We start from the raw sequence: 26,663 nt of genomic DNA on the forward strand, positions 1-26,663 counted from the left end.
AGCATGAAGAATTTTCCTTTCCTTTGCAAAGTTCAGCAGGACTGCAAGCAACACACGTCCAAAACCTGGTATGGCCATGCATGGGCGTCCCAGTGAATTCCATCCCATGCAGGGCCCCAGAGCGGCTCTTTTCGGCTGGCTGGGCTCCCACAGAGTCCCTGACCCCACACAGAACACTCTGCCCAGCACCTGAGGAAAACAAACACTCAGTGCCCACTCTACATGCACAACAGGCCACCAACCCCCAGGCCTCAAACCTGGAGTCTGTCAGCTGTATAACCAACACTTTGGGCCTAGCTGGTGAAGCCAAGAAGATGGGAACTGACCCCTGTGGGGCGCTCCCCTACTCTGTGCTGGGGAGAGGACATCCTTCATCTTGTTTTCTCACAAGACCTCTGAGTTCTGTTTAACCATCTCCATTTTACAGAAGAGAAAGGCACAAGGAGGTTAAATCATGTGCCTAATGACAACTGGTTAGTGGCCGAGCGGGGATCCGAGCCCGCGTCTGTCTGGCACCAAAGCTCTTTCATTAACAGTATGTTAAGGTCAGCTTGGAAAGGGGGTTGGAGTTTGACTTGAGAACCTGATGCTCATTTGCTTCCCAGGAAGGTACCCCAAGAGCCTCCGAGCAGTGTGGGGTTACCCTAGAAGAGTGTGTTCTAGGAGCGTGGATCTACTGAACGCAAGCAGAGCCCAGAGGAGGCCAGAGGGACGGCAACAGGGTAGGGGGCCTCTGCTTTAGACTCCAGGAAAAAGCTGAAGGTCACCTTGACCAAGGTGGGGGGCATGCCTGGCATTTGGACTCTTGTTCAGGGCTGTTCTTCACACTGGTTATCCCAGTGGGTCAGCAGATAGGTTGGCTTACTTTTCTGACACGTGGTTCTGAGAGGTGGGGCCTGAGCAGGGGCCTCTACACAGAGCGGAGGTGTGGGCTGAGATGGATGCATCATGAGTCCCCACAAGTGAAGCCAATTTTAATTATGACACTTTGACGCTCTAATGGACATATTCCTGTGCTATGAAATCTAAGCAAATGGTTCTGCTGTGTATGGTCTGAGGGTATAAAACAACACATTTATTTTTCAGTAAATATATTGGAGTCAGAAATACCCATTGTGAAAAATGGCCCAGCTGCTGTCAAAAGACCAATGTAGGATAAAGGGAAAAGAGGAATTAAGGACACCTACAGTACAAATGGAAAATGAATGAAAGTAACAGAAGTGGACAGACAAGGAGCCTTGGACTTCATCCTTTGAGATCTAGCCAGAAGCTGCTGTAGGCTGAGCACTCAGCCTCCTGGGTTGGAGAGGCATATATTCCTCTCCAGGTTCAGATTCCTATCCCCAGCTGAGTCCCTGATAGATCTCCCTTGCAAGAAAGTTAACAGAAGGCTTTCTGGTAGGAGAGGAGGTTGGGGGCAAGAATGGGTTTGCTAATTGCAATAAGCCAGGGACTTGGATGTTAATGGATGTGGTGGGGTGGGGGTGGGGGCAGAAGTTACCCTGTGTAAACCAGGAAGTAGAAACTGAGATGCTCGCATAAAGCCAAAATACCTGATGGACTAGTGCCTCAATGAGAGTGTGAAATAGCCAAAATCTACGTAGAGACAACGAGAAAGTTTGTTTATTTGGCCTGGTTTCTATGTAAGTTAAAAAAAAAGTTCTTCCCTGCTCCGACTGGTTTGGGTATTGAATTTATGCTTCCTGGTAGCCAATATATTAAAATAAATGGAGTCTTGAGCTTGTAATACTTACGGGCTGCTGGCAGGAAGTAAATGTAAAAACTGTCTGTTAGGACACACCCTCCAACCAGGCCAAGCAGGCGTCCTGTGATGAAGCCATGCCAGATGAAGCTCATAATCCCAAATTATAAAACACACATGAAAACAATCCATCAGAAAGTAAGCATCAGCAGAGACATGTAGTCAAATTAGGCTTCTAAGAGCTTCAGATAATAACAACAATCAGATGTAAACTAGGCAGCGCCCGGCTTTGCTTTAGTTTTTACGTAACTTGTGCTGCTTCTCCACCTTCGATCCCAGAAGGCAGGCCAGGAGAGCAGGAGCTTACAAACTGTATACCTCCCGGGGCCACGGGGATCAAATTGCTCTAGCCCGGAAGGGGCTTATTGGCAGCTCTCTTGTCCTCCAGCCTCCCCACCCCGTTTCCAACAGTCAGGATTGGGTAGGGAGCTGGCAAGGGTCACCCCAGACCACCTATTCTCAAGGGGGCTATCCCCGCCTCTTCTCCAAGAATCCCTGGACTGCCCTTGGCCATCCCACCTGATGGAAACGTCTTCCCACGGACCTTTCCTTCTGCCAGGTTTAAGGAATGTCTGACTTTCCCCAGATTAGGCAAATCTGTTTGTTTACTGTCTCTCTCTCTGAGACTAAGGGGTCATTTTTCTATTTTGTTTACCACCACATCCGCAGTGCCTAGCACATGGCAGATGAGAAATAAACAAATGTTTGCCAAGTGAACACAGTGTGTCTTGAGTGTGAGTGGGGGAAGGCCTTTCCTGAGCAGAAAGCCCCAATTTTCTCTGGAAGGAAGGGCAGGACTTTGACTACTAGTGATGCTATGTGTTACTAGCAATCTGTCTTTTCAAGACTTCAAATTAAATGAAAGCACTGGTGAGTTAATCAATAAGATATTGGCCCATATACTCTCCCACCATTTATCAAATGTGTTCAAGTCAATGAAGATATGCTCATTCAAAAACTTTTATCACGTAGTGTTTTGTTTCCAATAAGTGGTTTGATAGATATTTAGAAAAAAAACTGTGACTTTTTTTGTGAGTACTGAGCGCTTGTTCTGGTTTGTTTCTTCTAACACTCTTAGCAACCCTTCAAGAGAGGCGATGTCCTATAAGAACAATGAAGATGAGGTTCAGAGAGGTTAGGTGCCTTCCCAAAGGTCACACAGCTAGTAGGAAGACAACGGATTTGAACCTAGACATTTTTTAATTGGCCTATTGAGCCTTGCTTTCTAATTGTCGAACATAATATTTACCTCTTAAGGTGATGTAGAGGATTAAATTGGTTTGAAAAAATTTAGTGCAGTGATTCTCCAACTTGTATCCTATTAGAATTGTGGAGTCCACAGACACCTGGCAGATTCCTGCTGTAAGGCCCCTCAGGCACCTGGTTGCTGCCCTTTAAAGCTAACAAAGGACATCCTCGGTGCCCTGCAGTCTGCAGGTGCTGCCCCCCGGACTTGGGAGAGCCAGGCCTCAGAAGCAGGTATTAGTAATGGCCATGGCCACCCTCATGCCCACAGGGGCCTCAAGGCAGCCGTTGGGAGCATGTTATGGTCTGGACCAATGCCAGGCTAATGAGGAGCACCTGGTCATGCTGCCATTGACTGGGCAGACTGCCCACCTCAGCCATGGACGGGAGTCAGCTTGAATGTTTCCCAATCAGACACTCCCAGGAGGCTATCAGGTCAGGCAGGAGGCTGCAAATTCAGGCAAGTCTGTTTCCCCTGCTGACAGAGGTGGGACTCCAGACTCAAGTCCCCACAGGGCCCTGAGTAAATGTTCGGTGCTGCTCAGGCTGGGGTGGAAGTCATTGGATTTGTCTTCACGTGGAGACACAGAAGGAAGGGGACCTGGGACTTCCTTCGGCCACCAGGCAGCGCTGGGCTTTGCTTTAGTTTTTATGTAAAACTGTGTTGCTTCTCCACCTTTGCTCCCAGAAGGCAGGCCGGGAGGGCAGGGGGGTCACAAACAATCATACCTCCCGGGGCCACAGGGATCAAATTGCTCTGGCCCTGGAAGGGGCTTATTGGCAACTCCCGTTCTCCAGCTTCCCCACCCCCTTTCCAACAGTCAGGAGGAGGTGGGGAGCTGCAGGGGTCACTCCAGACCACCTCTTCCCAAGCGGGCTGTTCCTGCCTCTTCTCCAAGAATCCCTGGACTGCCCTTGGCCATCCCACCTGAAGGAAGCTTCTTCCCACTGACCTTTCCTTCCACCAGACCCTAAGGAGTGTCTGACATTTTCCATTTAATATATCTTGGAAATCTTTCCAAATCAGCACATACGATCTACTTCATTTTTATTTATGCATCTATTCATATTCTATTGCATTTTTGAACAGGTAACATATTCACATGGTTAGACATTCAAGTAATAATGAAAAATTGACAATGAAAATTCTGGTTCACCTAAGTTCAGGTTGCACTTCTGCTACTGCCAAATAGGAAACCGTTGGTATTCATTTCTCGTGTATCTTTTCAGAGTTTCTTTATGCACGAAAAGCCAAATATGAAGACATTATCTCCCTCTTACCCGTTTATCCAAAAAGGAAAATACAACAGATTTGAATCTCTGTTTTTCTTTTAATTTATCTTGGCGAACTTTCCGTATCAACAGAGAGAGTGTTCTCATTCTTTCTGACTGCTTTATAGTATCCCATTGATTATAGGTGCCATGATTAATTTAGCCTATCCTGAAAATTGAAGGCCATTTGGGTTGTTACTATTGCTTGCAATTGCAAAGTGTGCTATTCTGCTCTATTTTGTACATTTGCTTTTGTGCACATTATGGAAAATGTCCAAGTGGTTTTCAGTTAGGCTGTCCCAGTGTTTGAGAGTTTACATTTCATCACATTTTTGGCAATCCTGTGTATAAGTAAATAATTTAAAAAATCTTTGTCATTCATATAGTTTTGTAAAAATGTATTTTGTTGTTTTAAACTGGATTCCTTTTTTAATAAGTACAGTGGAGCATATTTTCAAATATTTGAGAACATTTTTTCTTCTATGAGCTACCTTTTCATGTCCTTTGTTCATTATAAATCGGGTTGTTAGTCTTTTTTTTTTTATTGATTTAAAGGGCTTTTTGTGTATTAAGGAAATTAATCTTACTATATACCTGTTACAGATATTTCTCTCAGTTGATTGTCTTTTACCTTTCTTTATTATACTTTTCTCATTTCTCAAAACAGTGCATGCAGATATAAAAATCAAAGTACTACAAGGCTTATAATTAATGGAGAAGTTTTTCATATGACCCAGCAATTCTACTCCTGGGTATATATCTGAAAAAAATAAAACCACTAGTTCAGAAAGATACATGCACCCCAATGTTCATAGCTGCATTATTTACAATAACCAAGATATGGAAGCAGCCTAAGTGTCCATCAACAGATGACTGGATAAAGAAGATGTGGTATATATATACAATGGAATACTACTCAGCCATAAAAAAAGAATGAAATTTTGCCATCTGCAATAACATGGATGCAAATAGGTCTTGTCCAGTAGAGAATACAAGTCTCTATAAGTCAAATACTAATTTGAGCCAGTTGCAATATCTTACTGGTAGCTTCATTAATCAATGAGTTAATTTAAAATCTTTGCCAAGTTATTTTATATTTGTTATGTTTATATGATTATATATGAGTTATGATTTCATCTTTCAAAAAACATTATCTTCTAACAGTTTTGAAGTCTCTGCTGAGATGCACAATAGATCCACCTTGACAGAGTCAGGTAGACCATGTGTCCAGAGACATATACTTTGTGAACAGCTTAAACCAAAGCATGTTTTTTTCTTGGCTCCTGGAAGTGAATCCCAAGTGTCAACATAATTTCAACTTTGCAAACTGTATATTCACTGGGGTTCCCCCCCCTTTTTTTTTTAACATTTTTTATTGATTTATAATCATTTTACAATGTTGTATCAAATTCCAGTGTAGAGCACAATTTCTTAGTCATACATGAACATACATATATTCATTGTCACATTTTTTTCTCCGTGAGCTACCATAAGATCTTGTGTATATTTCCCTGTGCTATACAGTGTAATCTTGTTTATCTGTTCTACAATGTTGAAATCCCGTCTATCCTTTCCCACCCTCCGCCCCCTTGGCAACCACAAGTTTGTATTCTATGTCTATGAGTCTATTTCTGTTTTGTATTTATGCTTTTGTTTTTGTTTTTTAGATACCACATATGAGTGATCTTATATGATATTTTTCTTTCTCTTTCTGGCTTACTTCACTTAGAATGACATTCTCCAGGAGCATCCATGTTGCTGCAAATGGCATTATGTTGTCGGTTTTTATGGCTGAGTAGTATTCCATTGTATAAATATACCACATCTTCTTTATCCAGTCATCCGTTGATGGACATTTAGGCTGTTTCCAAGTCTTGGCTATTGTAAATAGTGCTGCTATGAACATTCCCCCCTCTTAATTAATTTAATGTTTTGGTTTTGGTTCATTTAGAGACAATAAGTTAGCTCTGTAACTGTTTGTAATTTGGAAGGGCCTTTACCTCTCAATGTATTTCTGTAGGGCATACATAAATTAGATTACAAAGTCCTCTAAATTAAAAGAGCTTTGTTCTGATTGGTTTATAGAATAAATAAGTGCCAACAGAAAATCCTGAAAAACAAGATAATTAGACTTCTAATACTTTAAATGTGCTCTAAAAATGTACAAAAAATTATTCTTTATGAAGCTCCCCTGGAAACTTTTTAAGAATACAAATTCACATAATTAAAGTAAATGGCAAACACAATCAGTTTACTCATATGGGTTTAGTAAAAAACAACTCTGTTTTCTCTGAATTATCATTGTTAAGTATACAGTTGTCCCTTGAACAACATGGGTTTGAACTGTGCAGGTCCACTTATATATGGATTTTTTTCACTAAATGAGTCCTATGTACTATGCCATCCACGACTGGTTGGTTCCATGGATGCTGAACTGTGGGTAGGAAGGGCTGACTGTCAGGTTACACGGGGATTTCAGTTGCATGGAGGGTTGGTGCCTCTCACCCTTGCATCATTCAAGGGTCAACTCTAATACAAGCAAACATTTTTTTTCTACTTCGGCATGTTTTTCCCAAACATTTACAGGTTTGCTGATAAAATTAGCTAACATTATTCTTACATAATGCTGAAGATTATGAAGAAGGTAAATATATGTCTGACTAAATCGAATCATTATTTTGACAAACTTAATTTCAACAGTAATTATGTTTTGTAGTGTGTCAGCTCGAAGATAATTTCCCAGATCTCCTGGTAACTTAAAAAATTTGAAGCGGATATTAAATTCAATTAATTATGTAATCCATGGATAGCTAGGTGCTTTCTATGTAGCAGAGAACACTGACACGTTGATTACCAAGCATCATTTTGCTTATTTGTATACGCGTGAAGAGGAGCTAGAGCTGTGAGTCACGCTAATGAATGTGTTTGTTTTTGCCACACGGGAATGCACGTGGCTGTGAAATCATTGTATTATAGACTTTGCTAACCTGCTAAAATGCTTCAGTTGGACAGGAAGTTCTCAATAATCTGCACGCTAGTTTTCTCTGCAAAATAGAAGTTACTTTGCTGAAAAGTTATAATTAATACGAGTGGCTGCACTAGGAGTAATAAAGACAGAGAAATGTAACCAACAATATGCTCTTGCTTTTCCAGAAGTGGTGGTTCTCGGGATCTTCGTTCCTCAGACCACTCACTTCACACTTACTGAGGGTCACAAAGACCTCTTCTACGTGTGGTTACAACTATTTATGTCTACTCAAAAATCAAAACTGAGAAATACTTCAAATACTCATTTATCCATTTGAAGATGGCAATGATGAATACATAGCATGTTAGAAATACCATCTAAATGCTATTATGAAATTAGATTTGAACTTGTGGACCCCTTGAGATCTATGTTAGAATAAAAGTGTCACCAGAGTATGAAAGGGCAAGCTAAAGGATAAAACTTGGATTTGTCCTGAATCAGATAAGTGAATTTTATTTGTCCTGTTTAATACTACTAGCTCTCATAAACTACAAAATGTGTTAAACGTTTTGCAAAGTTCTCAATCTTGATAGACTTGCTTCCTTGTTTTTCTGATTAATGTCTTCACCTACTGTGCAGATGGTAATTTTTTTTAGGGGGACCTACCTTTCTGATTGGCCTGGGACTGAGGGATTTCCTGGGATGTGGAACTTTCAGTGCTAAAACCAGGACAGTCCTGGGGAAACATGGATGGATGGTTGCCCTATTTACTCACTCTGTGATCTGCCGAGAAAGCAAAGATCCTGTGATTTACCTGAATAAGTTTACATGCTATATATTGAATTTACACTCTTAATTATAAAAAAGGAGAAAAGAAAGAAGAGGAAGAGGAGGAGGGAAAAAGAGAAGGAAAAAGACTCGTGACTTAAGAAAGTGTTGACTGTTCTTTACAATCTTGTTACTCCCTGTATTTATTTTTAAATGTTTCATTGTCACTTTGATTCAGTAAGAAACAAGGTATTGTTTCACCGGTGCTCACGAGCCTGTCTTCTTACTCAACTGTCCGGATCTCCTCTGACAACTCTTTTGATTTTTCCCTTCCAAAAATCAGATCTGAAAAACAGAAGAAAATAAAATAAAACTTGCTGGTCATCGTATACATCTAAAATAGTCTTTGAGATTTCCCAGAGGGTTCCTGGAGAATCACAGAAAAATTGTCCTTTTATCTTATAAAAAGGGATGCTAGAAATAATCAGGTTTGGTGAGTTGCATGGAAAGAGCTGTCAAATCAGAAGAGGTACTCACCCTTCCCTAGGTTAAATTTGTATAGGGAAGGTGTTACTATTGTTTTTTAAAATGGAAGTACAGGGGGATTGAACTCGGGACCTTATGCATGCTAAGTACGTGCTCTACCACTGAGCTACACTCTCGCCCCAGTAAGATGTTATTAATAAAAATATTTTAGAAATTTCATGCTTTATGGGAAGCCCCTGAAGATTTGTCAATGCCTCGCTTTCTGTATGTGTTTTAATTTCAGGGAAAACACTGATTGAAATTCTTATGAAATAGTTTTGCTGAATTTCCCCCCTATTTATCTGAGTCTTGGTAGTGTTTTGCCTTAAGATATTGAGCAACAACATATCTCAATTATTGTTTAAAATGTTGATTGCCACAGTCTTCTTTCTTTTTAAAAAAACTTTGAATCAAGTAATTTTTAGGCCATTAGTTCTCAGTGCATATCAGACCTAATCATAAAGTTTTACAGAAATACTGAAGTCTAGACCCTACTCTAGATTTACTGAATCTCTTTATTCGATAATCTTGATATATTATATACATATTATATCTAAGGATTATCATATGTTATATCTCGAGATTCTTTCCCTTAATTTTGTAAATCAGATGCAGCATTCATTGACTTCTTAAAAAGTAGACTTCATCATCGATCTAAGAGATGTTTGTTTAAAAACAGTTTGGAGGGAGTATGAGTTTATTATCTTTGTTTTGCATGACACCAACCAAACCACCAAATATCCTTGTCAGTTGCATTATTCTTACTTTATATTTATTATAAACTCTTATCAGTCATTTTACACTTGAAAATTTTCAGTAATAAGCTAACCATAGCTTTGTCATTTGTAAATAGTTTTTGTTTTTTTCTAATGCTTACTAAACTCTCTCCTGTGAGCAACAGGCCAGAGTTTGTCTTCAAAAAAGAAGGAAAATCCCAGAGCCTTGTGGAAAGAGGTGCTTCAAAATATTAACTTTCCAAGAACTCAACTCTTGGGTGGAGGCATCTGAGCTAGAATCACTTAGGCAACTTTCAGACCGTATCAATGGGCTGATTGAGGGTTTTTAGAATTCTTTTTAGTTGAGAAACAAATGGCTTCAGGAGACTACTAACCCAAGATCCAGTGGAACAAGAATTAATTACAGAGAACTGAATGAATTAATGAGCAAAATTTTATTGTGGTTATTTGTTTGGAATATTGCTGATGCTGTGTTGAGGTACTATTTTCCAGATACGTAAGGAGGCCCTTTCTGTTTCTTCTCATGCTCCTTGTGACCCATACCAATTTGGTAGACTCTGCTTTTGTAAACTAAAATGAAACATTTGAAAGTGATATCTAATTTTACCAAGTCCCTAGAAGTCAGAAACTCTGAGTCTCCTTTTCATGGCAATGTAATTATTTACATAGGTTTAGTAAGAACCTGTCTTCCTTTCTACCAGAACATAGTTAAACACGTTGATTATACATCAAGACCTTCCTGCAGTACATAGTTGAGAACAATGCTCTTTTTCAATCAGGTATGACAAGTCACTTTAAGGAACAATGTCTGGTTGTACTTAAAAAGACGTTGCCTCTTATAAGCTCCCAGGAAAACTGGCCTGGGTGCCTGGTTTACAGGGTCCAGTCTCAGAGGTGGTAAGGAAGATCACTTCCTGGCAGGCCAAAAAAATACCTAAGTTATTTTGGGAACCTTGAGAAAAGAAAAATTCATCTAACTTTACAAGTAAAATCTGGTAGAGAGAATTTCTTGGGCTTATTGCATTGCCTTGGGAGAGCAAATCATAGAAGTTTTTAAAAGCCCAATTTGAGATGCTTTATGAAAACTTTCCGATGGAATGTAATTTTGTAATTGTTCAAATTTGTTCTGCTCTGGCTACCACACAGCAAATTTCAAGAGACCTATCTGAACACTCCTCCTGCACCTATGTACATAATTGGGACAAACCTTATGAGAACAGTGTTATTTTATCATCAAGAATAATCTTTCTTGAGATGATTATGATTACAAGTGAGACAGACTATCAGGAAACTTGTAAAAGACTTTGAAATGGCAAAAAAAAAAAAAAAATGAGTGTTCTGTCTAGCCTCCCCATCCAAGTTATCTTGTATGTCTTTATCTAGGCTATTTTCCAACTCTGCAGGGATAGAAGTAAACTTGCAGAAGTCATAATAAGGCACATGTTTCCAGTTTATAGCTATGCAAATGACTCCTGAACATGGCAATGTGAACAGATTTTTTTTAGGTAGGGAATATAAATCTGAAAGTCAAATCCTGCTTTTTAAGAGTTTTAACACCTTAGTGATTCCCTCACTAATAAGTTAAATAAAATCTTTGCCAAATGTTCATGTTTGTATGAGGATCATGATTTTATCTTCTTTAAAAAATCTAATCTTCAACACTTTTATTGTCATTTTAGTGAAATTTTGGGAAAGAGCAGTGATAAATTCATGTATTCAATCCATATTTTTAAACTGAAAGTTCTGTGCCGACTCCTAATTTATAAGTACTCTAAAGATATTAAATATTTCCTTCATTGGTTCTAAAGTCTTAGAATGGCCTTCCCTACCCCAAGATTTATTAAAAAATTACAAACACATCACATGTTTACTTCTAGAACCCTTACACTTTCATTTTTAGCCTATAAACTTTGATTCAGCTTAATTATTTTCCCAAATGTGTGATTGATTATCTTCAAATCATTTCCTCACTAATTTGAAATTCCATCTTGTTGTGAAAGTGAGAAATGTTTCATACTCAATTTAGATATTAATTTAGGAAGAAAGGACATTTTTATAATGTTGAGTTCTCCTATATAAGAGCAGGGTAGGGCTTTCCACTCATCTAAATCTTATTTTATATGAAGACTGAGTTTAAAGTTTTTGTGAATGTATCTTTCATATTTTTGTTAATTATTTCTAAATGTTTTGTCAGTTGTTACTAATATAAGTGAAATATTATCTCCCACTATATTTTCTAATTGTATATTGTTTGGATATAGAAAAGCTACTGACTTGGGCATATTTTGTGACCAATTACTTTTTAAAATTCTCTTATTATCTGTAACAGTTTTTTGGTTTAATTGCTTGTATTCTTGTATTTTCATGAATACAATCATATCATGTACAAATAATGATAATTTTGCCTCCTTGTTTCCAATTTTTACACCTTTATTCTTTTTGATTGTCCAACTGCAATGGCTAATCCTTCCAGAAAAGTATTAGTGGTGTCCTGTCTTATTCCTGACTTTAGTAGAAATGCTTTTAATGTCTTGCCAATAAGACTGATTAGTTAGTTTCTAGTCTAATATATCTTGTTAAGAAGTCAGCCATCCATGTCCATTTTACCAAGCTTTTATTTTTAAGTTTAGTCAGAAATGGATGTTCAGCATCTATGAAGATGATCATATAATTTTCTCTTTGACAGATTAATAAGATGAATCACACTGAATCTCCCTTACATTCTAGGAGTTAACACCAGTGTTGCTGATGTATTGTTCTTTTAATGTACTTTTTGATTACATTTTTAAGAATGTTTACATAGATATCTATGAATTAGATTAATATGTAGTTTTCTTTATTTAGACTATCTTATCTCGTTTGGGTATAAATATTGCATTTGTATTATGCAGTAAAATGAATTTGTAAAATGCATTTGGAAGCTTTTCTTCTTTTTCACTCTGCTCTAGACTGCTTTTTATAAACAGCGTAAGGATTGGAAGTGAAGACTTAAAACTGTCACTGTTTGAGATGATATAATCATTGACCTGGGAAAAATCACGATCAACACAGAACTGATGAGAGAGTTCAGAAAGTTTGCCAGATAGAAGAGCAAACTATGAAAATCAATAGCATTGCCTTCTGCCAGCCATAACTTACTAGAAAATATAGGACAAAAGAAGAAATTTTTCACAAGGGCAAGAAATCTACAAAGATTATAGGAATTAACAGAAACAAAACCACACAGTCTGTCTGGAGAAATCGTAAAACCTTTGTTAAAGGATGCATAAAATGATTGACTAAAAGGGGAGACATGCTACACTCTTAAATTAGATAATTTAACATTCTGAAGGCTTCTATTGCCCACAAATTCATCTATAAATTCAATGCATTCTCAAACAAAATTCCAGGAAGAATTTTTTTTTTGGTGGGGGATCATGATAAAATTGCTCTAAAGTTTATGTGGAGGAACAAAGGTCCATGAATAGCTTTGTCTAAGAAGGCTGAAGGGTGAGGATTTGTCTTAACAATATTAAGATATACTACAATACCGAAGTAATAAATACACTGTGGTATTAACACAAGTGCAGACAGATAGACCAAAGGAGCAGAATAGAGAGCTCAGAGGGAGATCCCTGTGTGTATGGAAAGTTAATGTGCAATAGAAGTGACACTAGTAATCAATGGGAAAGGGGCAAAAAGTGAGTAAAAGTAAAACCAGATATCTTCCTGACGCTCTATGTAAAGGTGCAATGTAAGTGACTGAAAAGACCTAAACATGAATGGTAAAACGATGACATTTTTGGAAGAAAATGTAGGAGACTGATTTTGGACCTAAGGGCCAGGAAAGACTTATTAAAATTTCAGAAGCACAAACCATAAGGCAAATAAAGTATTTATATTTATTACACATACATTTAGGATTTCTGTTCAACAAAGGGCATTATTGACAAGTTTAACTTATGACAGGATGGGAGAAGACAGTTGCAATACCCAAAGCCAACAAGTAAATAATATCTAGAATATACAAGGAATTCCCTGCAAAATAATGAAAAAAAGAGCAATCCTAATTGATTAAAAAACGATCAAAGGACACATACTAGCATTAGTACTAGTAAAGAAGAGAAGAGTTAAAATTCTAACAAACATATAAAATAATGTATAAACTCATTAGGAATTAGAGAAATGTGAATTGGGTAACAGGGAGATATTTCTTGACATCTGGTAAACCAGCCCAAGAGAGAAAATTTGGTGGGAATGTGGGGATTGTAGGGATGTGGTAACTTGAGGATGTGTGGACACAGCCATCCTTGAGCACAATCTGGCCCTATTCATTCAAACACATTGTCTATACATTCCCTGCACCCTGGCATTTCTGTGCCTGAGTGGTGCATATCCTGAGGCAATTCTCACATAAATGCATGAGGGGATTGTCCAGGGATGTTGTAGGAAACCTGTGTGTGTATTTCTTACCAGGGAGGTGGCAAGGGAACATGCAGTGGATGCACATCATGAAGCATTATGCAGCACAAAGAAGCCATTATACGATGTCTACAGATTTATACATGAATGGACTCCAAGAAATGAATGGAGCCAAAAAAAAAAAAATAGGAAACACAATGAGATATGTAACAGGATACTATTTACATAAATTAAAAATTAATACCACAAAACACTGCACATCTTGCAAAAATATATTAACACTAAACTTGTTAAAATTATTGCTTTCATTGGAGAGGGGATGAGAGTACAAATATAAAAAAGAATAAATATATTCATCCAAAAAAAAAAACCGAACCTGTGAAACCTTGAAAGAAAAAAATGCAATAACATTATTGTTTCATTCAGGATTTAATAAAGTTTGCCTATGAAATCAATGGGTCTGGTGCTTTTGTGAGGAACAATCACTCTTTGACAGCTTGCTCAATTTCAACCAAGGTAATAGATCTTTTTAGATCTTCTGTCTATTTGGGGTCAATTTTGATTTTTTATATTTTATGTGAAAATCTTCCATTTCTTGACGAAATAATTGCACTTACTTGTATTTCCTTGTATCAGTGGCTATTTCCTCATTTGAATTTTAATTTTGTTTACTTATGGTTTCTCACTTTAAAAAAATTTTTGTTAGCTAGTGGTTTCTCTACTTTATTTTTAAACTTCCAACACTTGGTTTTGTCCTATTTTTCTATCTTCAATGTCATTAGTTTCTGCTTTTTGCTTTACCAAGTCCTTCTTCCAATTATCCTTATGCTTATGTTACTGTTCTTTTCCTAACTTTTAATTTTGTAATTTGATTATTTTCATAATTTCTTTGTTGAGTATTAATTATTTAAGGATATGAATATTTCCTCTGACCCCTGTTTTAATTGTATCCTTAGGATTTTATAGGTAGTGTTATTTTTAAAGCTTTTTATTTTGATATAACTATAGACTCACAAGAAGCTGCAAAAAATGTACAAATAGGTTCCACAGACCCACCACCTAGCTTCCTCCAGTGTGACTTCCTCCATAATTGTAGAGCAAAAAAGATCTTGGTATTATCAAAACCAAGAAATTGGTTGGCACCATTAATTCAGTTGACTACAGATCTTAGATTTCACTGTTTTTTTTTGCATGCCCTCAGTTTTTGTGTGTCTTTCTGTACAATTCTCTGATTTTTAATCACATGTATAGATTCATACAACCATGGGCACAATCAAGACACAGAATTGTTCTGTCTCCACAAAAGAAGTCCCTCATGCTGCCCTTTTATAGTCACACCCTCCTGCCCCCTTCCCTAACCTCTCACAGCCACAGATATGTCCCCCATCTCTATAATTTTGTCATTTATATGTCATAAAAACAAGATCATATAATATGCAACTTTTGAGGTTGCCTTTTTCACTTTGCTTCATGCCTTAAGATCCATCCAGATTATTGTTAAGTATCAACAGTTTGTGTCTTTAATTGCTGAGTAGTATTTCATTGTGTGCGTGTACCACAGTGTGTTTAACCTTTCATCTGTTGAAGGACATTTGTGCTTTTTTCAGTCTTTGGATGGCACAAATAAAGCATCTACGAACATTCATGCACAGGCTTTTGTATGAATATAAGGTTTCACTTCTCTGGGGAAAACACCCAGGAATGCAATTGCTGGGTGTATGATAAATGCAGGTTTTATTTTTTAAGAAACTGCCAGGTTTATTTCCAGAGTGGTCTGACCATTTTATATTTCCACCGAAAATGTATGAGTGAGCTGCATTTTTGTCAACACTTGATATGATCAGATTTTAAATTTTAGTCATTCTAACAAGTACTTTATGATATTTTACTGTGATTTATTTGCATTTTTCAGTGGCTAATCATGGTGAATACTTTTTAATGTATTTAATTGCTACCCTTGTATCTTCATTGGTGAAGTATCTTTTCAAGTCTTTGGCCTATTTTCTATCCAGATTGCTTCCTTACTGTTGAATTCAGAGATTTCTTTACATATTTTGTATATGAGTCCATTGCCAGATATGCGATGTGCAAATATTGTCTCCCATGCAGTCTTTTGTTTATTGATTTCTAACTACTTTGCAATTTCAGTTTCTTTTTAAAATTAAAATATAGTTGATTTATGATGTTATACTGGTTTCAGGTGTAAAACATATACTCCATTGAAAGTTATTATAAAATATTGGCTGTATTCCCTGTGCTGTACATTGCAAACTGGTGTTTTATTTATTTGACACCTAGGAGTCTGTACCCCTTAATCTCCTTCCCCTTTCTTGCCCCTTTCCATTACTTCTTTCCTCACTAGTTACCAGTGGTAACCACTAGTTTGCTCTGTATCTTTGAGTCTGTTTCTGTTTAGTTATATCTATTTGTTTGTTGTATTTTCTTGAGTCCACATATAGCAGTTTCAGTTTTGATATGCTGTTTGAACCAAAAGTTTTTCAGATGAGTTAATGGGCCACAAAAAAGAATGGAATTTAATAATAAAATGATGTCAGTTAGGAAAGAGCTCATCCAGGGCTGAAGGGAAAGGTGTCTTGCTTGGGCAGGACCTTCAGCTGAGTCCTGAAGAATAACTAGGGCTTGAGGGAAAGGTCTGTAGTGATTACAGCACCCTTGAGGGTTATCAGTTAGGGGCTATAAATGGTAAGAGTCCCAAAGTACAAAATAGTAGAGATACTCTTAAGACATCCCCCGGCCTTATCTTGATACCCCACAGTAGAGTAGCACTCTCTTAGCTGTGGCCTTTCTTGTGGGCCAAAGGTCCCCACCTACAGCTGCGTGGCAGGAAGGTTTCTTCACATGGTCTGGAGGTCTCCGTGGAAGGGCCATAAATGAAAGCGTGGACAAAGTTGGGCTGATAACCACAGTGTGTGAAGTTCAGTCTATTCATTAACTTCCTTGCACAGTCCAGTCGCTCAGAGAACACGGACGCGGTGAGGAGGGAGAGGAGCACAGTGTGAGACCAGGTCCCACCTGCTGGAGGGCGTCTGATGGAGGCCGTGCAGGGTCAATGAGAGAGAACTCCCAGATTAGCAACCTGACCGGCCCTTCTCTGCCAAGGTACCAGTAGCACCAAACCAATCAAAACTGCGTGCAATTCTTAGGAAGAGTCAGTTAAAGAAGCCTTCTTGGAGCAGGGACTTTTTGAGCAAGTTCATAAAAATTCGCTAGAAAGGGAAGAACCAGGCATTTTTTCAGGGGTGTCAGGAAGAACACTAGTGTAGTGCAGGGACCATCATATCACTTCAGGACATAAGCCTGGCTCACACAGAAAGGGTGTGTCCGGGAGCTTCCGGGGAGGGACATCTGAAGGAGGTCTCAAAGTACATCACCTGGGCTACATCTCTGTGCCTTCTAGAAATGTCCATCCTCTCACCTTTCCAAATATCTACCCAGCGTGCTCAGCCCACCCCCTGCAGGGGGTCCTTCTAAGTCCTGTACCCTGCCCTGCTCTCTGTGTGGCAGCGAGCTCCTGTAGCATGGGCCATCTGAGGTGTGCATTGGGACCTGATGTAACATTTCCATGTGAGCGGTCCAGCCCTGGCCCTGGCTCTGAGCAGGTGGTCAACATCCAGAGGAATGAAAGATGTCAGGGAACAGCTCGGTTCGCTAAAGCCATTTTGAAACTGGTGTCTGATATCACCCCACTATTTATTTAGTAACATTGGTAGGGGTTTTGATTTTGTTTTTGTTTGGGTTTAACACAACCCGAAATTTAGTCTCTCACTTCAGGAGACCAGAAGTTCAAAATTCAGATACTTACAAGGCTGGTTCCTTCTGGAGGTTCTGAGCAAGAATCAGCTCAGTGCCTCTTTCCTAGCTCCTAGCGGTTGTTGGCACTTTGGTGTGAAAATCATCATCCCAATTTCTGCTTCCATATTCAAATCGCCCTCTTTTCTGAGTGCCCCTTTTTGTCTCCTGTAAGGATAGGCACGTTAAACTTCGGATTCCCCTAATCCAGTATGATTTCATCTCCACTGGGTTTTAAATAATTAAACTAATAAGAGAAACTCCATCTTATTCTATCCTCTAATTCTTGGCTTCTGTTGGATTTAAAAGAACAACCTGAGGCTTCTTAGATCTTCCTTCTGGCTCTTCTAGCTCCTTGGCATCCAGATTCTGAAATGTGGCCTCATGGAAAGGGCACAGCCTTTGTCCTCACAAAGTCCCAGGTGCCAACCCCAGTGCTGCCTCTGGGTTCTGCTGTAAAGCCCTACAGAGAAGAAAGGAAGTCTTACCATCAGCAGACGTATCATACTCCTGGGGTTCAGGGCACAAGGCATAGCTGTCCTTCATGGTTTCCATTGAGATCCAGTCCAGACAGGGCTGGAGCTTGACTCTCCAGTGATGAAGCATCTCTTCATCTCTTGCCTTGGATTTCTTCCACGAAGCCTTCCTTCCAGGAAGGCTCTCTCCATGTGATGGCTCTTAGTGGCTCCAGGCCGACATTTTAACTCTTTAGCATCCCCAAATGATAAAAAGCATCTCTTTCCCAGTGCTTTAAACTAAAACCCAAGGTTATGTCCTTGTGCCAGGCCCAGAGACTGTGGGTTTGATTGGCCAGCCTGGTGTTGTGTGCTCAGCTCTGGAACTGGCAGGGGACAAAGGAGGAAAGTCCTTCTAACCACGTGGACTGTTATTACCAGAAGAAAAGGGATCCGACTCGGAACAAGCAGATTGTCAGTGGTCCACTACACTGATGGTGAGCGCTGAAGCGTGACTGCCCCTCTTCTCCACCCCACTGCCTTGCTGTGGCCTCTCACTGCCACTCTCTTGCACTATTGTTGGAGGACCGTCACACTGACCCCACTCCAATTCTCTCAGAGCCCCTAAACTGGAATCTGGCTCTGGAAGCTCCACCACCTCCACACACTTTCCAGTGTTCTCTTGACTACAGGGGTCTATGTGGATGGTTTATGGCAGAGAGATCTGGCTGGAGGTGGGTGGTAGAGTTAGGTAGCTGGGATGGAGTGGAGATGCATGGTAGCCGTGGTGCAGGGCACCATGGTTCTGAATGCAGCCCTGGATACCAGAGCATCTATGAGCTAAAGGAGACCAGATGGCCAAAGTGTACGACAGCCTCTCAGCCTCCCCATCCAAGAAGCTTCACCCTCGTCGCCCCCAGAAGAAAAGCGATTGCTTTCCATCCTTTGATCTAAAATGGAAAGTGCCTGGCTAACCCTGCCCATCAGCTCTGCAAGGGTATTCACAGTTAAGCCAGATGGAGTTTGATTTTATACGGGATCATTTATTTGTTTAGAATTGTATTTATTTTAACTAGTTTTAAAAAACATTTTTATCGTGGAGTATTTCAACCATCTAAACAAGCAGACAGGATAGTTGAATGAATTCCACTTACCCATCACCCAGCTCCGACACTTATCAAGTCACAGCCAGCCTTATTTCATCTCTATCCCTTCTGCTCCTCCCCTCCTCAATTATCTTGAAACAGCTCCCAGACAGTATGCTTTTTATCTATAAAGCTTTCGTTTTATATCTCTAAAAGATAAGAACTCTTAAAATACATAACCGTAATGCCATTATCACACCTAAAAACTTAGCAGTGTTTCTGGTAACATCATCAAATATTGTCAATGCACAAATTTCCCTAATTATCTCCTGTCCTTTCTTGTTTGCTTTGGTGTTTGTTTTTGCAGTTCATTTGTTTGAACTAGGATTCAAATAAAGGCTATTTGGTATGATTAGCTGATGTGTCTCCTGAGTCTCTTTTAGACTGTAGGTTCCGTCTCTGTAAGCTGTTTTTGTTCCTTGTAATTCATTTGCTGGAGAAACCAGGTTGTTCTTCCTGCAGTTTCTCACAGTCTGGGTTTTGCAGATTGCATCCCTGAAATGCCCTGTAACATGTCCTTTTGCCCCTGCATTGCCTGTAAATATGTAGTTAGATTGGAGACTTGATCAGATTCAAAGCTGATTTTGTGGAGAGGCCACTTCAAAGGTGGTGTGTGTAGGAAGCCCATAGATCTGGTGGCCTCTCTCTTTTGCGTCCACTGCCAGGGTAGATAGTGCCCATGACACTTGACACCAGGAATCAGAAGCTCTGTCATGATGCCACCCCAAAGCCAACCCCACTGCTGCCACGGTTTCCAAAGAATCCAACCTACATTCTCCAACCTTCCTCACATAGTTCTCTTTCCAAATCTCCTCACTTGAGGGCATCTAGTTGAGGGAATCCCCTCTCATACCTGGAGCCTGGGTGCAAGCAGGTTGGGAAAACTAGCTCTTCCTTCTGTTCATGCCTTGGCGAGATGGAATTCCTAACGAAGAAGGTTGCTTAAACATGGGAGAATTGTTTACAAGATGGCAGACAGCCACAAATATGGCAAATGCTCCCTGGGGTGTCTAAACAATGGTAGGGCTGAGTGTTAAGTGTTAGGAGTTCGAACGGGGTCTCCAATGGGGGCCCACGGTGTTGGAGAAAGGGACCCACTGACCCAGACATCAGATTCATGAAGGGCCTTTCAACTTCTGACATTATCACCAAATGAAGTTACACGTGAAGGTCACAGAGGTAGTAAGGGAGTTCATTCTTCACCTTTAAAGCTGTGTATCATGATTGGACCAGACTGCCTCAGGTTCACCACGAATGCATTCATTTTACAAGTTCTGCAATGATCTCTGAATCAGCATAACAGTACAACATTACATTGCAGTTTTGTCTGCTAAACTATTGGTTACATGCAAACATCGGAAGTAAACTACAACTTCTGTCATTCTGACCTGGTATTTCCCTACTAGGAGCATCTCAAAAAGGGGAAATGGCCAGGATCAGCCTTGAGAGGACCAGAACTCAAAGGAGCAGGGGTTGTGGACTCTGGAGGTGGGAAAAGACCCCAACCTTGTCTCTAAAGGATTGGTAGGGTTTTTGTTATTGGAAGAGAAATAGGGGAGGTGGGAGCGGTCATGATTGGTAAGTGTCCTTCGCAGAGCAAATCAAGTTCTTTTTCCCAGAGGGACAGCCATCCCTTCCCTTGTCCCACCTCTCTGAGATAAAAGCCATTCCTGTGATGTGGGTGATTAGCGGGTCCTCACCACCTCTGTTGACCCAGCACTGTGGGTCCCCAGTTCAGGGTGGGATGTGGGGCTGGGGCTGAGTGGGTGAAGCCCCTGGGGACTCAGGTCTGCAGGTGGGGTGGGGTGGCTTGCGGTGGGGATTGCTCCTGTCAGTGTTGGCGTGAATAAGGGACATTTCGCAGCATTAAGCAGAGTTGAATTGCAGTGCAGTGTTGAGCTGTTTAATTTGCACCTGAAAGGGACGGCCGTGGTCTCCTAATTAACTGAGAGGGAGGTTATAAATTAGGGCTTCCAGAGAGCTTCTTGGGGTTCATGTGCAAAGATTTTCTTCTGGGAAGGTTTTGGAGGCAGCTCAGAGAATGACATTTCAGGGGCCTTAGGGGTGTAGGGCCAGAAGTCCACCCTCCTGGCAGCCCTGTGACGGAGGGTTGCCACGTCTGCATCAGAAGCTCCGGGGGCCATAGCAGTAGCCTGCGTGGGGGGCGGGGAGGAGGGTGGCAGACCACCTGCACTGGCCCCTCCCTCTGCCGCTGAGGCTTCTGGGGCTGCTGCCCAGGACACCCACCCCTGCTGACTTCTGTTAACCCCCTCCCTCCTGAGCTCTGCCTCCTCCTTCTCTTCTGTCGCCTACATTACGTTGTCATGAAGTTATGTGGACTCTACCCCTGAAGTGACGCTCAGATCTCTGTTTTGTTTTTTCTTAACTCATATAAAAAGTGGCTTGTTATATGCCAGGTACTGCGCAAATCTCCTTGCAAATAAAGTATACATCTGCTCTGAGTTGCTAACATGTATTAGATCAATTTAATCCTCACAAGAAGTCTAGGAGGAACTGTTAGCGCCGATTTACAGATGAATAGACTGAGGCACAGAGAGGTTGACTTGCCTTAACCTCACAGAGCTAGGAAGTAGCAGAAATGGGATTCGAACTGAGGCCATGTGACCAGAGCTTGGCCGCTCAGTCACTTCACCCCGCTGCCTTCTCGGCGAAGGCCTGTCATGGCCTGATGCTGGGCCTCAGCACGACCTGCCTGAGTTGCTACACGTGACAGTCCTAGTTTTTGAATATTTGAAGTCTTGTGATATAAATATATTAATAACGTCTCACTTAGAATGTCTTTTGAAATACTGTAACCCTCCGGTTTGAAAAAAAAATCTCAAATTTTTCCAAGTTGCCAGCCAGGGAAGTGCGAGATGGGGTGACACTATGTCCACAGCCTCGGGGCACCAAGTGAGCTGGTAAATAGACAAGCGTGCTCCCTTGTAGTTCTGTGGGCACCACAGTATTGTTGCCATGCTTTGGAAATTCAGTGCGTGACTCCATTACTAGTGCCCCGTTATCAGTCATTGCTGTTAGAATTAAAAATCTTTTTATATCCCGTAACAACAGCAGCCCAGTGTCAGTTAAGTGGTGGAGCTTGTGGCAATGTTCCAAAAATGAAGCCCACATCAGTCACCTTGGACTGGGGGCGAGAGGTGCTAAAACGCTTCACAGAGGTCTGGACAAGCACTGCGACACATGCTGCTGCCGATTTAGAGCAAGCCCTCTGCAAGCTATTGGAGACTGTACTGAGAACACGGAAAGCAGCGTTAAAGCCCCAAGCCTGCTTCTGTGGTTACAGACTTACGTACAGTAAGAACCATCCCTCGCGCTTTACATGGACTGCTTTGGGAAGACTAACCTCACAGGAAGCAAGTTTCAATTAAGTGTCACTGCCCTGTGCTAAACTTCAGCTGGTATTCCTTGCCTTTTCTCGTCTTACTGTGGAGAGAATGATTGCCAGATTAGGTCTGTTGAAATGCTGATCGTGCCACTCTCCTGCTCTAAAACCTCCTATGGCTCCCACTGTCCTCTCAAATAGGTCCTGGTACTCAAGCTATTCAATCAGAGTGGGGCTGAGTCTACTCAGAGGACCAGAGTCTCCCAAGGGTGGGGCCATAACCCCCATATCACACGCACACTCACACAACAGGGCTACACTGAGACAGGAGGGAAGAGGGGAGGGCATAGCCCTTAAAAGAATGACACAGTCATTGAGGATAGGATACATACTGATTAGAACCTACTAAGCCCAAGATGGCGGAAGATTCAACTTCCAGTAGACCTTGGGTCTCATCATAGACTCATTGTGATACATTAGCATGCTAAAGGACATACCCAAAGTTGCATGGCAGTTCTGAGGCTGGCCATAAAAGGCCAAAATGTGGGTGGTGGCTCAATTCCTGGAAATCCCCACCCATTCCCCAAAACAGTTGGAATAATCTCCCCACTTGCTAGCATCTGAAATTACCCAGTCCATAAAAACTAACCAGCCCCGCACTCCAGAGCTGCTCTCCCTTCTGAGATAGACTGAATTCTGTCCATGGGATGTGTATCTTTCTAAATAAACTTGCTTTCACTTTACTATGGCTGGCTTTTTTGGGCAAAGCCAAGGACCCTCATTTGGTGGGGCGTGTCCTATGGACTCAGCTGAGATCCTCCCCATTTTCCTGCAACAACATCAGTGAGACCCCCACCAGAACCTAACTATTGGGTGAGGCATTTATGTATTGGGAGTCTGATGGGGTCTCCATGCCTGGGATGGGAGGGGAAATGCCTGGATGCCCAACAGGTGTGGTGCTCGCTCAGTGCCTGGCGCATAATAGGACCTCATTAAACATTCATGTGATGACAGCAAAGGAAATTATAAGCAAACAAAACCACAACCTATGGAATGGGAGAAATTATTTGCAAATGATGTGACTGACAAAGGTTTAATTTTCAGAATATACAAACAGCTCATACAACTTAATAACAAAAAGCAAATAACCCAATCCAAAAATGGGAAGAAGACCTAAACAAGCAATTCTCCAACAAAGACATACAAATGGCCAATAGGCACATGAAAAAAATGCTCAATATTGCTAATTATCAAAGAAATGCAAATCAAAACTATAATGAGGTATCACCTCATACCAGTCAGAACAGCCATCATTCAAAAGTCCACAAATGATAAATGCTGGAGAGGGTGTGGAGAAAAGGGAACCCTCCTACACTGTTGGTGGGAATGTAGTTAGTTTGGTGCAGCCATTATGGAGGACAGTATGCAGATTCCTCAAAAAACTAAAAATAGACTTACCATCCAGCAATCTCACTCCTGGGCATATATCTAGAGGAAACTCTAATTTGGAAAGATACATGCACCGCAATGTTCATAGCAGCAATATACACAATAGCCAAGTTATGGAAGCAACCTAAATGTCCATTGACAGATGACTGGTAAAGAAGTTGTGGTATATTTACACAACGGAATACTACTCAGCCATAAAAAAGAATAAAATAATGCCATTTGCAGCAAAATGGATGGACCTAGAGATTGTCATTCTAAGTCAAGTAAGCCAGAAAGAAAAGAAAGATACCATATGAGGTCACTTGTATGTGGAATCTAGAAAACAAAAAAAGAAGACACTAATGAACTCATCCACAAAACAACAGAAACAGACTCATAGACATAGTAAACAAACTTATGGTTCCTGGGGGAAAAGAGGGTCGGAAGGGATAAATTGGGAGTTTGAGATTTGCAAATATTAACTACTGTATATAAAACAGATAAACAAGTTACTTCTGTATAGCACAGGAAACTACATTCAATATCTTGTAGAAACCTATAATGAAAAAGAATATGAAGACAAATATGTGTATATGTATGACTGAAATATTATGCTGTACACTAGAAATTGACACATTGTAAACTGACTGTACTTCAATTAACAAAACAAAACATTTGTGTGATGAATGGATGGCCTTTATAAGAATCTTTGCCTTTGAGTTCTCTGCCCTCAGGGACAAAGACCCCTGAAGGGGTCTCCAGGATCTTAGACCATTCTGGGTTCTCATTTCTTTGGCTAGGCTAAGGAAGTGATCTCGGTAATCAAAAACATTAAATTTTCTTACCTTTGTCTAGGCAAGGTTTCTCAACTTTGTCACTGTTGACATCTTGGGGTGGATAATCTTTGTTGTGGGAGTTGTCCTAGGCAATGAAGGAAATTTAGCGGCATCCTTGACCTCTACCCAACTAAGTGCCAGGAGAGATCCCCTCTCCCAAGTTGTGAAATCAAAGATGTCTCTAGACATTGCCAAATGCCCCTGGGTAGGGGCTGGATTACCAAGTTAGAAACACTGGTGTAGGGCAGTGACTCTCAGCTCCAGTGCATCCTAGAATCACCTGAGGGGCTTGAAAAAAAAACTGATGCCCAGGTCCCACCTTGAGACCTTCTGATGTGATTGGTCCTGGGAAGTGGCCTGGGTACAGGAAATTTGAAAAATTTCCCAGGTGTATATATCTGGAGGGAACCCTAATTCAAAAAGATACATGCATCCCATTGTTCACAGCAACACTATTTACAATAGCCAAGACATGGAAGCAACCTAAATGTCCTTTGATGGATGACTGAATAAAGAAGCTGTGATATATTTATATAGTGGAATACTACTTGGCCATAAAAAATAAAGTAATGTCATTTGCAGCAACATGGTTGGACTTGGAGAATGTCATTCTAAGTGAAGTAAGCCAGAGAGAGTAAGAAAAATACCATATGGTATCAGTTATATGTGGAAACTAAAAAAAAGACACAAATGAACTTATTTACAAAACAGAAACAGACCCACAGACATAGAAAACAAACTTATGACTACCAAGGGGGGAAGACGAGGGGGAAGGGATAAATTGGGAGCCCAAGATTTGTAGATACTAACTACTATCTATAAAATAGATAAACAACAAGTTTCTACTGTACAGCACAGAGAACTATATTCAATATCTTGTAGTAACCTATAATGAAAAATATGAAAGTAAAGAAGTGTATGTATATGTATGATTGAAACACTGTGCAGAAATTGACACAACATTGTTAAGTGACTACATGTCAATTGAAAAAAAAGGGAAAAAAAAAGTTCCCCAGGTGGTTCTAAGGTTTAGCCAAGTCTGAGAGCACCTGTCTAGCACTGGGCAGTCACAAGCTTTATATGCACAGCAAGGTCCATGACCCACCTGTGCAGGAAGGGAGGGAGATTATTACTGTGGGTTTCTGACCAGAGCAGTGAGGTCCAGGCAGGTGTGGTGGCCCGGCGAGTGGCGGTTGTGGAATTCCAAGTCAGCTCATCTGACTCCTAACCCAGTGCTCCTGACAAGGGGGTCCTCAACGAGAGTCTTCTCTTTCCCAGTGGTTCTCCCTTCCCATGGTCTCCCACCTCTTCCCTCACCCTTTCTTCCCTGTTTCTTTATGCAAAGGCATCGCTAGCCATCATTTATACTTTAGTGCGAACATGAGGCTGCTTTCCCCCTTCCAGGGGGATTGGCAAGTTATGTCTCATCTATGCAGTAAAGAGGAAGGCTCAATCTATAAATGGGGTGGGGATGGTTTTGGGGCAGTGAGGAATGTGTTTATGACAACTCTGAAATCAAATCCAATTGATCATTGTCTTTGATTAAGGTTCACCTATAAGCTTTGAGCTTAAAATTCTATTTAGTTCCATTTCATTGACAATTTTAGGAGCATCTCCTGTATGCATGTAAGTGCAGTCATGAAGTCATTGTTGGCTGGATCTCATTAACAAGGCTCTAAGTTCCCAGGGTGGAGGGCAACCTGGCCTACTTCTGCAGTACTCACTACACCTTTGCCCTGACCGGACATGTGACATGGTATGTACTTTATACATGGGCCATTAAATGGCAGGCCATACATCCCAGACCCAAGCCTGTGCCCTGGGGGGAGATCACACAGGTGCAATGTTAGGGCTAAAGCTGCAGGCCTTTGGCTGAATTTCCTCCTTCTGCTCAGGAGAAGCCAGCATCAGAAGCCTTCAGATAAAATGTGAGCACAGTCGGGTTTTGAAGCTTCTCTGAAACAGACA

This window comes from Vicugna pacos, chromosome 1 (assembly GCF_048564905.1).
Source record: "Vicugna pacos chromosome 1, VicPac4, whole genome shotgun sequence".
Taxonomy (NCBI): Eukaryota; Metazoa; Chordata; class Mammalia; order Artiodactyla; family Camelidae; genus Vicugna; species Vicugna pacos.